Source organism: Mus caroli, chromosome 18 (assembly GCF_900094665.2).
Source record: "Mus caroli chromosome 18, CAROLI_EIJ_v1.1, whole genome shotgun sequence".
Classification (NCBI taxonomy): domain Eukaryota; kingdom Metazoa; phylum Chordata; class Mammalia; order Rodentia; family Muridae; genus Mus; species Mus caroli.
In genome coordinates, this window is record NC_034587.1 from 26,021,844 (window position 1) to 26,034,651 (window position 12,808).

The following is a 12,808-nucleotide window of genomic DNA, read 5'->3' on the forward strand; positions in this document are numbered from 1 at the left end:
AACATCTTCTGGATATATGCCCAGGAGAGGTATTGCTGGATCCTCTGGTAGTACTATGTCCAATTTTCTGAGGAACCGCCAGACTGATTTCCAGAGAGATTTAACGTAAGGAATCTATACATGAGGACAAGGTGATGTGAACAGAAGACTCACGGAAGTCACATGGCTACATAAGGTTAGTCCTGGAGTCCTTGAAAAGATGGAAGGACGCTCAGGGTGGCAGATGAGGGAACACACAGAAATCAGAAGTGAGAAGGAGCTGAAGGAACCGGACAGCAGGAAACTGTATAGAGACATGCAACTGTTCATGCAGACTAACATGTGAAAAAAAAAATTACAAAACAGATGATGACACTCAGAAAAAATACATATTATACATTATGCACAAATTTTGTGATACATTTTTTAATATAAATTGACCTACCACAGACAAAATTAATTTTATGTTAATATCTTAGAATAGTTTTAAATATATTGAATTAGAATAAAATGAAATCTAACCTTCCCTTGAGAAAGGCACAATAAACAAAGTTAATGAATAACAAATAGCAAAAACATACTTAAATTATCCTAAATGACAAGACTATACTCTGGAACACATGAAGAACTTAACAAATTAGTGGAAAGAGGACTACTCAAAAATTTATGGACCAAAGACATAAAAGGCCAAACATTCATTAATGATATGAAGAGACATTTAATAAAAATTATCAGACATTAGAAATTCAGATATTTCTCCTGCAGCTGACATATTGACATATTGACACTGGGCAAATGATTCAATTTATTATATTAATAAAAATTAAGGACAGTAGTAGTTTTTAAACATATAAGTTAAAAATCCAACAGTATAATATAATACTGTTGTAATTTGTATTATCAATTAAAATAGGAAAGGATGAAGAAATATTAGTATACTTTAATGCATTAATACTTATACCTAATGGCTAATGTCAGGGTTTTGTATGTCTGTCACTAAGGAAAAACAGCTAGGATGCAAACCACAAGTAACCTTTATAGCTGAGAGGGAATTAAGGAAGTAACTATTAATGATATGAATGATGTGATTATTTATAGTAATGACTGATATATAATGTAAAAATATAGCAATATATAATATGTATGTTATATTTATATAAAACACTATTTATTTTTTAATTATTTTTATTTTTTATTAATTAGGTATTTTCTTCATTTACATTTCCAATGCTACCCCATAAGTCCCCCAAACCCTTCCCCCCACTTCCACTTCTTGGCCCTGACGTTCCCCTGTACTGAGGCATATAAAGTTTGCAAGACCAATGGGCCTCTCTTTCCACTGATGGCCGACTAGGTCATCTTCTGATACATATGCAGCTAGAGACACAAGCTCTGGGGGGGTGGGGGTAGTGGTTAGTTAATATTGTTGTTCCACCTATAGGGTTGCAGACCCCTTTAACTCCCTGGGTATTTTCTCTAGCTCCTCCATTGGGGACCCTGTGATCCATCCAATAGCTGACTGTGAGCCTCCACTTATGTGTTTGCTATGCCCCAGCATAGCCTCGCAAGAGACAGCTATATCAGGATCCTTTCAGCAACATCTCGTATATATATATTTATATACTTCTGTAAAAATAACAACAATGCCTGCATATATCTTCCTACACATTTTGTGATGGTCTCAACCACTGAAGATTTGGCTCAGGTTGAACGTGAGTTTTTATGACTGCTCACTTTCTTTTTTTTTTTTTCATTTTTTTATTAGGTATTTAGCTCATTTACATTTCCAATGCTATACCAAAAGTCCCCCATACGCACCCCCCTCCCCCACTCCCCTACCCACCCACTCCCCCTTTTTGGCCCTGGCGTTCCCCTGTACTGGGGCATATAAAGTTTGCAAGTCCAATGGGCCTCTCTTTCAAGTGATGGCCTATTAGGCCATCTTTTGATACATATGCAGCTAGAGACAAGAGCTCCGGGGTACTGGTTAGTTCATATTGTTGTTCCACCTATAGGGTTGCAGTTCCTTTTAGTTCCTTGGGTGCTTTCTCTAGCTCCTCCATTGGGGGCCCTGTCATCCATTCAATAGCTGACTGTGGACTGCTCACTTTCACACAAGCTTTGTTTTTAACAGTCATGGGCATTCTCCTTTACATTTAATTTGCTGGTGTACAAAGGATTTCTTCCTTGAGTACAGTTTGTCATAGATTTCTGATCTTACCAATCTTTTGGTATAAATTATAATTTGAAATGATCATAACAAATCACAACAAAATCATAAAGGTCCAGCCAGTTACTGCTGGATGAGATTCTGTCCTGTGCACAGCATTGACTTGTGCAGAGCAATATCAGGACATTGACTCTGTGAGACATAAGTCACTGGCTCTGGGAGGACAGTGTGCTAACTAATGACTTAAAGCCATCATTGTCTAGTAGCCTGAGATTCTAGTCACTAACAAAAACACTAGGAAAAAAAAAACAGAGTTCAGGCCTGAGCAAGAAGATGTTTGATTATTGCATTAGCAAGAATTGAACCCATCAAGCATCTATATACAATAGGAAAAAATAACATATCATTACAAAGACAACAGTACTCAGAAAATGCATTGACATAATGTATGTCAGAATCGATTAATTTCAGGCAATATACTATTCAGAGAAAGTTGAAAATTCTGATTACTGTTGTAGACTTTTTAAACCATGTGAAGTCCATGCCTTATTGAAAATCCATTCATAACTAGTGGACAGATAATGGTTCACACAAAGTGTTGATAATCTTCTGCCCTTTAAAGGGTAGTGGTATTTATTTACTTAACAAAATGTTCAAAGTAGAGATGTTAAAATGTTTATATTTTTAGCTCTTCATGTAATTAATTTTTATATTATTTTTTAAAATATATTTAAAATTTGTTTACATTTATATTTATGGCAAATGAAAGTTGCCATCTTTCCTAGGACATCAGATTAATTAATTAATCATAGAGCAAAAGTTTTCTTGTGCATTTATCTCACAATTGAAATGCAACCTCAACAACAAATTTATTAAAATAAAGGGTTTTTCATTGCTCAATGTCCAAAATATAATTACAATTCTTTTGCATAATAAATCAGAGGTGTTCTGGTAGTGCTCACCTGTGTGAATCAGTCAACTTCCCTATAGCCTTGGGTCTGAGTACAAGATATATACACTTCTCTGTTGTAGCACACAATACCAATGTATACTCCATAATATCTCTGTTGAGATTCAAGATTATCCTGCTATAAATATTGATGTTTTTATGAAACATATAACTTTGTTTCTTATAAAATCATAATGGCTTTATCATAGAAAGCAATGACTCAATGAATCTTCTTAGTACAATTGTATAGCACATATGCATCTAATTAGTGTAATTGGGATCTTTCTGCAGCAGAACATGTTATTGTAGAGATCCTGTTGGGATTTCTGACCTCATTTCCATTAAAAGTAACTGATAAATTTTTGCTTGGGATTTATACAAAATCATTGGTCATTTCTGAAATGGCCCTAAATATATTTCTATCATTTTGCAATATATTTTCATGAAGTGATACTCTCAGTATTGGCAAGTATTAAAAAAAAGACAGAGATCAACGTTGATGAGCACAGAAGATGCTCCAAACCAAACACAGAACAAAGACTTAATTTGTTATAAATATAAGCAGATAAATCATTTGATAGTCACATTAGCTTTTATGTTCAATTAATTGTAATGTATATATTTATATATTATATATGTATTATATATAGAATGTATATCCTTATGATTTGTTCTCAGTGGTTGATTTGTATGATACATTTTACATATTAAAGATAGTAAAAAAAAGTTCTTGAACAAAAAGAAGTCATTAGTGGAAAGAGTATAACAAATCATGATTTGGATAACTTGAATACCTCTTCTGTTATATGGAAAAACTGCTGTATTTTACTAAATAAAGAATGTGTAATTTACAATTTTCCTTTTATTTTCTAAAATAAATATAGTGTGTTTATTCCTTGTGGGAGATACTTAAATATCTTGAGTGTGGGAGCAGATAATGTGTGAAAATAAAGACAGATGGAAAGAGTGCCCTATACCAGGTAGCATATACTCACACTGAAGAGATGGTTCATGAAGTCTCACTAGTTATAAAATGTCAAAATTATTTCATAGACTAGATTTATGTAGTGAAAACACCATGCACCATATTGGAAGAATATAACCTACTTTTATTTATGTTTATTTCCTTCCTCCTTTTCTAAGTCCAGAAATATGTACACAAAAATTACCATCAGTGTAGTACATAAAGCTATGCTATATAAGAGGTAGAAGCTCATGTCTCCATAGAGATTTCTTTTATTTGATGGTGTTCAATGCTTTTTAGTGGTGTAACTGTCAAATAAAAAGGACAAGTATTTACACGCTAGGGAGATGGATCAGTCTTAGTGATGTGCATCTGTAGCTCTATAGCTAGAGCAACAAAGACAGATGGAAGCCCAGACAGAGATTATGACTAGCAACTGGTGGTCTTAGGTTCAGTAGGAGACCCTATGTCAGGAAATAATGTGAATATTAATGGAGGAAAATACCTAAGTTAGACTTTTACCAATCAGAATGTAGGCAAAATTATGAGCAAATGAATAAATAAATATTGATGAATAACAGCCTCTGTGTCTAGCATATGTATATATTCATAATATGTGTGTATATGTATATGATGATGTATATGATGATGTATATGTGTATGTGTATGTATATGTATGTATGTGTCTGTGTGTGTGATATAACTTATACTTTACATGTTGATTTTCAGTGAGTGTTAATATGCCTAGACTACTTTGAATAATGTACAAGTAGGTCAGTTTATTCTTTTTGGATATACATCAAGAAGTAAGATTAGTGGATTAATTTCCTATGTATATATACCTAAAATAAAGATTACAAGATTAAATTTGTTCAGATGTATACTTAGAAGAAAGATGCCTGAGGCATGTTTTTAATTTTTTGAGGGTCCCTCATATTGATTTCCAATATGATTTAAACAAATCACATCATCATCAGAAGTGTTCAAGGCTTCTGTACTAACAAACAAATACGTTATCTTCACTGAGAGTTTTTTTTTTCTTTTCATTTCTTTGCATATAACATAGGTGATTCTATTACTTGAATATAATTTTATAATTATCCTTTATGACTGTGTGATATTGAGCATTGTTTTCCTAACATTTGAGATTTTCATACATGAATATATCATTATAATTGCCTCATTTAGAACTCATCTTCTCTGTCTTGTACTCATACCATATCCTGTTTCCCAAATTCATAACCTATCATATAATTATTGTTGTTTTTATATGTATGTTTATATCCTACTGAGTTCAATGTGTTCTTCATGTGTGCATGTATTGAGGGCTGACAACTTCGGATTGGAAGTTTATTCTTAAGGGAAACTTGATCTTTTTCCACTAGTAGCCATTGACTGATATATCAAAACTCTCTCCCAGACCCTCTCTTTCTTCCTGTCTCATTCAGAGTCTCACCAGGTACCTCTGGATAGGCTGGAACACACTAAGTAGAGCAGGCTAAGCTCAAGTTTTACTTGCTTCTGACTCCCAAATGATGGGATTAAAGGTATAGTCTCTCACTAAGGAAAAAAAAAAAAAAAAAAAAAAAACAGGGCACAAAATTAACTTTTAACACATCACCTAAATCTTTGAAAATATATACTTCTTGTCTGCTATGCAAATTATTTCTACAAATAATCTCTAATTATTGTGAACTTGTCTCTCAGCAAGCAAATATATATTATGAATATGTTTCTTGATGAAAGAGCCCTTTTGCAATAGAAGAGAGGCTTTTAATTTGCTTTATGCTGAACAAACTATAGAATCTCCAAAACTAATTCTGAGATTGTATCTGGACACTGTTATTTGCAAGATGCTCATGTTCATTCAATTATTTATGAAAATTCTTCTTTTACATCATTCATATTGTATTCAAACATTAAGAGTTACTGGGAATGTGCAGTCTTTCATCGTATATGAGCTGCTTTCTCTACAACTTTGTTTGGCACTGTGTATTCTAGTCAGTTTTAAAATACCTATGTTTAATACTTAAGTATATTATGCTTATCTTTATAATTAATTTTTATATTTCAGTGAGTGTTCCCTCTGGTAGCTGCAAGCACCCTGAAGATAGAAAATGTTTGCTGCACCCAAAAAAAAATCTTCAATACACATCTCAGTCAATCATCACTCACCTCTTACCCCAGGCAACTTCTCTCTGTCCTCTATCACTGCAGATTGAATCTGTCTTTTCTGTGTTTCACACTGATGGGATGAAACAAAGCTAGTCCGTTTTCCCCAAGTTCTTTCAATCCACATGCTGTTTTTAGATTGATTGTATGACCATGTCTGCCAATGAGGGGCAAATCACTGTCAGTTTGTTCTTTCATTCATCCAATGGAGGTCATTAACAAGACTATTTCCTATTTGAGATGTTTGTGAAGTGTTTCTAAACAAGCCATATATATATATATATATACACATATATATACATACATATATACATATAATATACATATATAATACATGTATATATACATGTATTATATACATAGAATATATATTGTGTATATTATTGTATGACCATATCAAAATAGTAAAATATAAATACCTTCATATTAAAATTTTGTAATATAAGATTAAAATTCCTGTACCTTTCATAATGAGATTGTGTCTTATATGCCACAGCAAAATAACTACTGATTTGCAAAGCATATGATGGGACAGTGAGCCGTGTTCCAAATGGAACATGAAGCTGCTTCATACCTTCAACGTTCGTATGCCGCCATCTTCTTTCATGTAAGCAACTTGTCAGAAGAGATAACAGGAAAGCAAAGTACAGAAAGCCATAAAAACATCTCTGTACTTAAACAGAATTTTTCAGTGCTTTCCATTTTCACACCGACTACAGTACTATAAGAGTAAATATGCTACAATACAGCACAGATGAATATTTTCTGGAATTGTTCACAGATTGTTAAAATATATTTATATTTTGCAACATATTTGTTGTCGTAAGAAAGCTGATCATTTAGGTGGTTGACTGTTTTATTTAAATAGAAACTCCTCCTCTTCATGTTTGTACATAATCACAATTAGGTAAAGATATTGACACGAATGCAGATGGCATCACCCTGAGTATATGTATAGGATCATTGTGGCTGACAACATATGCACAACATATATATGCACACACTCTTGACAAAGGATCTTATTTCTTAAAGCTAGCCAAAAATCAAATTCTTCCTAGAAAGGATTGTAAGATTATGCAAGAGCACCTGGGAGGTCAAGTCAGTTAGGCAAATGAGGCGTCACAAGGCACACTGCTTGCAGCCTCACCCTTGTCATCTTTCTCCACAGTCTCTGCCACAGAGGTGACTGAACCTATGACTCTGTCCAGGGACTCTGTTCAGTAGTTTGCTGTTTTGAGAAAGTAACATATATGTTGAACGCACATCATAATTCACTCCACCATTTCTATGAGTTTCAGAGATTATGAACTGCGGGTAAATATGTTCATGAAGCATGAATGTAGTTGGGAGTTTTAGTATAAATTTGCAATTCAAAAATATTATTCTTTAAATAAAGATCTTTATTGTAATAGTGTTAGATGTCGATTTGTGAAAATTTAGAATCACCTGAGACATGGGTTTCTGGCATGTTGGTGAGAATCATCCTGAGTAAATTGAATAAGGTGAACAGACCCACCTACTCTGGGTGGCACCTTTCCTTAGAGACCAGTTCCTGGACTGAATAGAGTAAAGAGAGTGAGTTGGACACTATCTGGTATGAACTTGTAGAGCCCACCTCCAGCATAAAGACAGGGCATCAAGTGAGGAATAGGGTAGCCATCCCACATTCAAAAACTCTGACTCATACCTGCTCTTCTCTGAAAGAACTACAGGGACAACAATGGAGAATAACCTGAAGAAAAGGAGGTCCATTGATAAGCCTAATTGGGATACAGCTCAAGGGGAGGCCCCAAAGCCTGACACTATTACTGAGGCTATGGTGTTCATACAAACAGAGACCTACCATGACTGCCTCCAGAAAGGTCCAGCAAGCAGCTGAAAGTGTCCAATGAAGATACTTACACCCAACCAATGGACAGAAGCTGCTTAACTCTGTGGTTGAATTAGGGAAAAGCTGCAAAAAGCTGAGGAAGAGGGAGACCTTATAGGAGGATCAGAAGTCTCAACTAACCTGGATCCCCGAGATCTCTCAGATACTGGGACACCAACCAGGCATACGCTAGCTGACATGAGACTCCCAACACATATACAGAAGAGGACTGCCAGGTCTGAACTCAGTCAGAGAAGATGCACTGAACCCTCAAGGGACTGGAGGACCCAGGGAGTGGGGAGGTCTGATGGGGTGGAGGGTGGGGTTGGAGCATCCCTGTGGAGACAGGGGGTGGGGTAGGAGGTATGAGATGAAGAACATAACTTCCTGGTATGGACCAGGAGGGAGATAAAATATTGACTGTAAAAAAATTAAATGAAATTAATAGATAGATAGATAGATAGATAGATAGATAGATAGATTCTAAAGGACCATTTTAAATTTAGTTTTTCATGTAAACACCACTTTGTCATTTTCATAGGTAAAATTAAAATAAAGTTATATATCAAAAATAATAAAGATAATAAAAAATGTAGTTCATTTACAACCAAAATTCTTATTTCTTGCTTGGCACCCTATGCATTTTTTTCTTTCTTTCCGTCATCTCCAATCTAATATTTCATGATATATCTTCTTCTTGTGATTTCTGCTTCCCCTAAAGGAATGTTAAGTAATTCCATGGAGGTTTTATTGCCTTAGCATCCTTCATGGAATTTAGCACACAGCTATGTAACTGTTCTGTAATCTATTGGTCCCCTGATATTTCTTGAGAAAATTGGTTACCTCTGGATGTTATCTCACAGGAGATCCTGTCTCTTAGTCCTTCTCCTACACATGCAGACACAATAATAGATATTTGGCCCATTTCTCACCTACAAAGCACTGTTCAGACTGTATCTACCACCTTCACCTAGTAAAATCTCATGACATTGTGACTTCTGCTTCACCGCTTTCTGACAAGAGCTCTGGAGGTTTAGTTCAGCTGCACTATAATGTCTGATCAACTAGCATGCTTGACATTTGATTTTTTTTTTTTTTTGCACTAAACAACCAGGAATACTTTTATTACAAACCTTATGGGTTTTATATGTTTCCTTATAATGTGGATCCACAGAAATTTGAGGATTAGGAAGCAATATCATTAGTTATATCTTCAGGGGATAACTCTGGTCACCAAAAACATCATTGTAAATTTACCACAAAATGGTATGTGCGACATATTAAAAGACTTCTGAAAAAGGAATGCTATTGGGAAGCAAGCTCTCCTCTAGAGAAGAATACAATAATCATTGTGCTGGAGAAGACCGGAAGTATCCCACACAAAAAGCACAGGGCTCATGAGTATTTGGAGGCACCATTCAAACCTGCAATATAAAGGACAGTGTAGTCTTATGCTAAGCATAGAGACAGGCAGAACACAATTTTCTGAAATGGGTTTATTTCCCTCCATGTACAAAGTATGAATGAAGCAGAATTCTATCTTGTTAGTTTCTACAACAAAGCTTGTCCTGGAGGTCCAGTTAACTTTTCAATGGTAGGTCAGAATTACTGTCTTATAAACCCTTTGCTTGTCACCTTGGTAAAATTGTTCTTCCAACATATGCATCCATAAAGCCATCTCACATTCAGGTGATTTCAGTGACCTCATTGCTGATATCAAGACTCTGCCATTGTTCAGTGGAAAAAGTAGCATTTTAACACTGTTCTTCATTGGTTTGGCATTCTTTTTTTTTTTTTTTTTTTTTTTTTTTGGTTTTTTCAAGACCGGGTTTCTCTGTGTAGCCCTGGCTGTCCTGGCACTCACTTTGTAGACCAGGCTGGCCTCGAACTCAGAAATCCACCTGCCTCTGCCTCCCGAGTGCTGGGACTAAAGGCGTGCGCCACCACGCCCGGCTGGTTTGGCATTCTTCCATTCCAAAGCCCGCTAATACAGAGTATAACATTCTTCACTCATCCTACAGTATCCCTGCCTCCCCTTTACTACAACATTCCAGCTTGCTCACCCTTCCCTTGCCTGTCAGGCACAAGCCCTTCTTTCCCTGCCTATTTGAATCACTAATTTTTCTTCTTAAAGCATTACTAGCCATGTTAAGTTGGTTAAATGAATTTGACAACCAAAAATCTATGTGAAGTATTAATATTCAATGTTTAATATTGTATTAGTCAGTTTTTCCAGATGGCCAGAACTAAGAAGGACCTATATAAACAAACATAGATGTTTTTATATGAGATCTGGTTTTAGCAGAGTTTGATTCATATAAGTAGACGCCATGAAGTCCCCTGGTAATCTGGAGGATATAAGATAACAATAGTGTGCTTTAGACCAAGTTCCTAATCCAGGACCCAGGGAATCCAATAATGTGACTCTCCATGACAGACAACTAAGAAACTGTTACATATGAGAGGGGTTTCCAAGGCTAGAGAACCCGTAGTTCCTTCCCATTTCCAATAACAAGAACGAAAATCATCCTTTCTAATTTTGATATGTCTGTTCAATCCAGTAACCATTCAGTAGATTCTGCCTTTTAACAAGGCAGAGGATTTCTCTCCTCAGATCACTGGCTTATATCTCAGGTTTCTTAAACAGCACTCAGATATGACTTTCCCACCTTTCTAGAGATAATTTAACACATCAAGTTCAACCCTATTGCTATCACACACAAAGTTCTAACAGTTTCATGACATTTGTAGAAGACAAGTTAAATATCATAGAAAATAGGAATGTATCTAAAATTTACTTCTAACTCATAGAATAGAGAAGTAGAGGGAATGATCCATGTATGTATTATGTTTCTGTTACTTTGACAAACACTGAGACAAAGTCCACAGTCTCTACATGTTCACTACACTTACTAGGTGGTTTTTACACCCCAGCACCACATAAATCCAGAGATCCTTCCCATTGGACACCCACACAAATAACAGGAGACATCTGTTGCACCTAGTCTAGTATGACTAAATACTTTCTATAGCTCTCTAATAAGGGGTTAACAATTCAAGATACTTGAACTTTATTCTGTCCAATAAGGCCTACTGTGTTTTATACTATAGTTCAGGTAATAATAGAAATGCCAGTGCACTTAGATAAAATGATGAGAATAAGAAAGATTAGTATTTGGACACACACTCACACACACATACACACACACACACACACATACATATGTATATTATATGTATATGTTAGAGGTATTATGTCATATATACATATGACATATGTATATATACATATAACATGTGTATAGATGACATTATATTTTTATACATATTTCTTTTCTTTCCTCAGATCCTGACCCATATGCCAGTATACCAGGCTCCTCAGGTATGACTTTATCACCTGTCTAGATAATATCTGTATGTGTGTGTGTGTGTGTGTGTTCCTTTGGTACTGCCTTTTAATTTTACCTAGAAACAATCAGAAAAGGGTGCAAAATGAAAGCTAAATCACCTTTTAGTTTTCAAAAGTAGGTAAAAATAACTCTCCTCTTACATGTGTTCTATAATAAATTACTAAATAACATACTTGAGGATTCTTTGAAAAACCTAGATTATTCAATATTTTATTGAATTGCTTACGGGTGACATTTTGAGTAACTATAATTGTTAGGAAGAGAGTAGATTGAAGTTTTAACTGCCTCTATGAAAGAAATTTGCTATTTTTTAGTATGAAACTAGACACTGTGAGTTGAAGAGTACCTTTCTGTTATGATCCTCCCATTTTTGTTTTTTGTTTTGCTTTTTTAATATACAAGCAAAATAGTAGTTATACAAGTTTATCAGCATTCAAAATGTGCGTGCTTGGTGCTTAATGGTTTTGCAATGTAACATCAGTGTTCGTTCAACTTAAATAGCTTCCCAAAGTTTTGTACTGAAAGGAAGAAGACTATTGAAAATCCCAATAGGGATAAGATTGGGACAAGAGCAGCTGGTTTTGATGTTCTGACATCAGGGTGGAACTTGGGATGGAAAATGTATTCGGATTTCTTTTATTTTCAGTGTTTCGGCATTTGACATCAGATACACCAACTGACACTGGCATTCTCACTCCCCCTAGGCTTAGCTCAGAGTTCCTAGGAACATGGCTTGTGGCATGGCTTTTAAATGTAAAGCAACCAATCCCATGGGGCATCCATGTTGACTTCTCCCTCTCTACAGCTATTATGCACTGATAGTTTTTCCTGTTCACCACTTCTGGGCTGAGGACAAGACCAGTATATCACTGTGCCACACAGTCAGCTCACATTTTTTTAAATTATCTACTTCTAAACTATCATTTCTTCCCTTATTTCTTCCTATAGAGATTGCAACGGAGTCTCTTGTCCATATTTCCTGTTGGTACCTCAACTCTGTTTCCAAGCAAGGCAAGCTACTAAGATACGTACTACAGTTCCACAATCACGGGAAGGAGAAATAAATGACTTTATCCAAGCTGGAACTTCTCATATCTGTGTGTTTTGCAAGATTTGATAAAAATGATTCCTTTGTGGCCATAGTTGGAGATATAAAGTGAGGTTGTTTTGAGCCATGCCTTTTGAGATTCCTAAACATATTTTCACACAGTGAGCAAGTTATTAAATCAAGGAGTTAGTTTCCTTGGCTATGTATAATCAACATAATAATTTTAATAACAAAAGGATTAAGTAT

The 12,808-nt window shown here is 35.2% G+C and overlaps 1 long non-coding RNA gene across 1 annotated transcript in view; it reads left to right on the plus strand.

Annotated features, from left to right (window-relative positions):
• Window positions 1–12,571, plus strand: part of LOC115029855 — a 14,142-nt gene extending 1,571 nt beyond the window's left edge. Inside the window, exons 2-3 of the long non-coding RNA XR_003835411.1 lie at window positions 11,451–11,486; window positions 12,463–12,571. This is a non-coding gene — a long non-coding RNA (uncharacterized LOC115029855). The remainder of the gene's footprint in view (window positions 1–11,450; window positions 11,487–12,462) is intronic.
• Window positions 12,572–12,808: the final 237 nt, after the last annotated feature.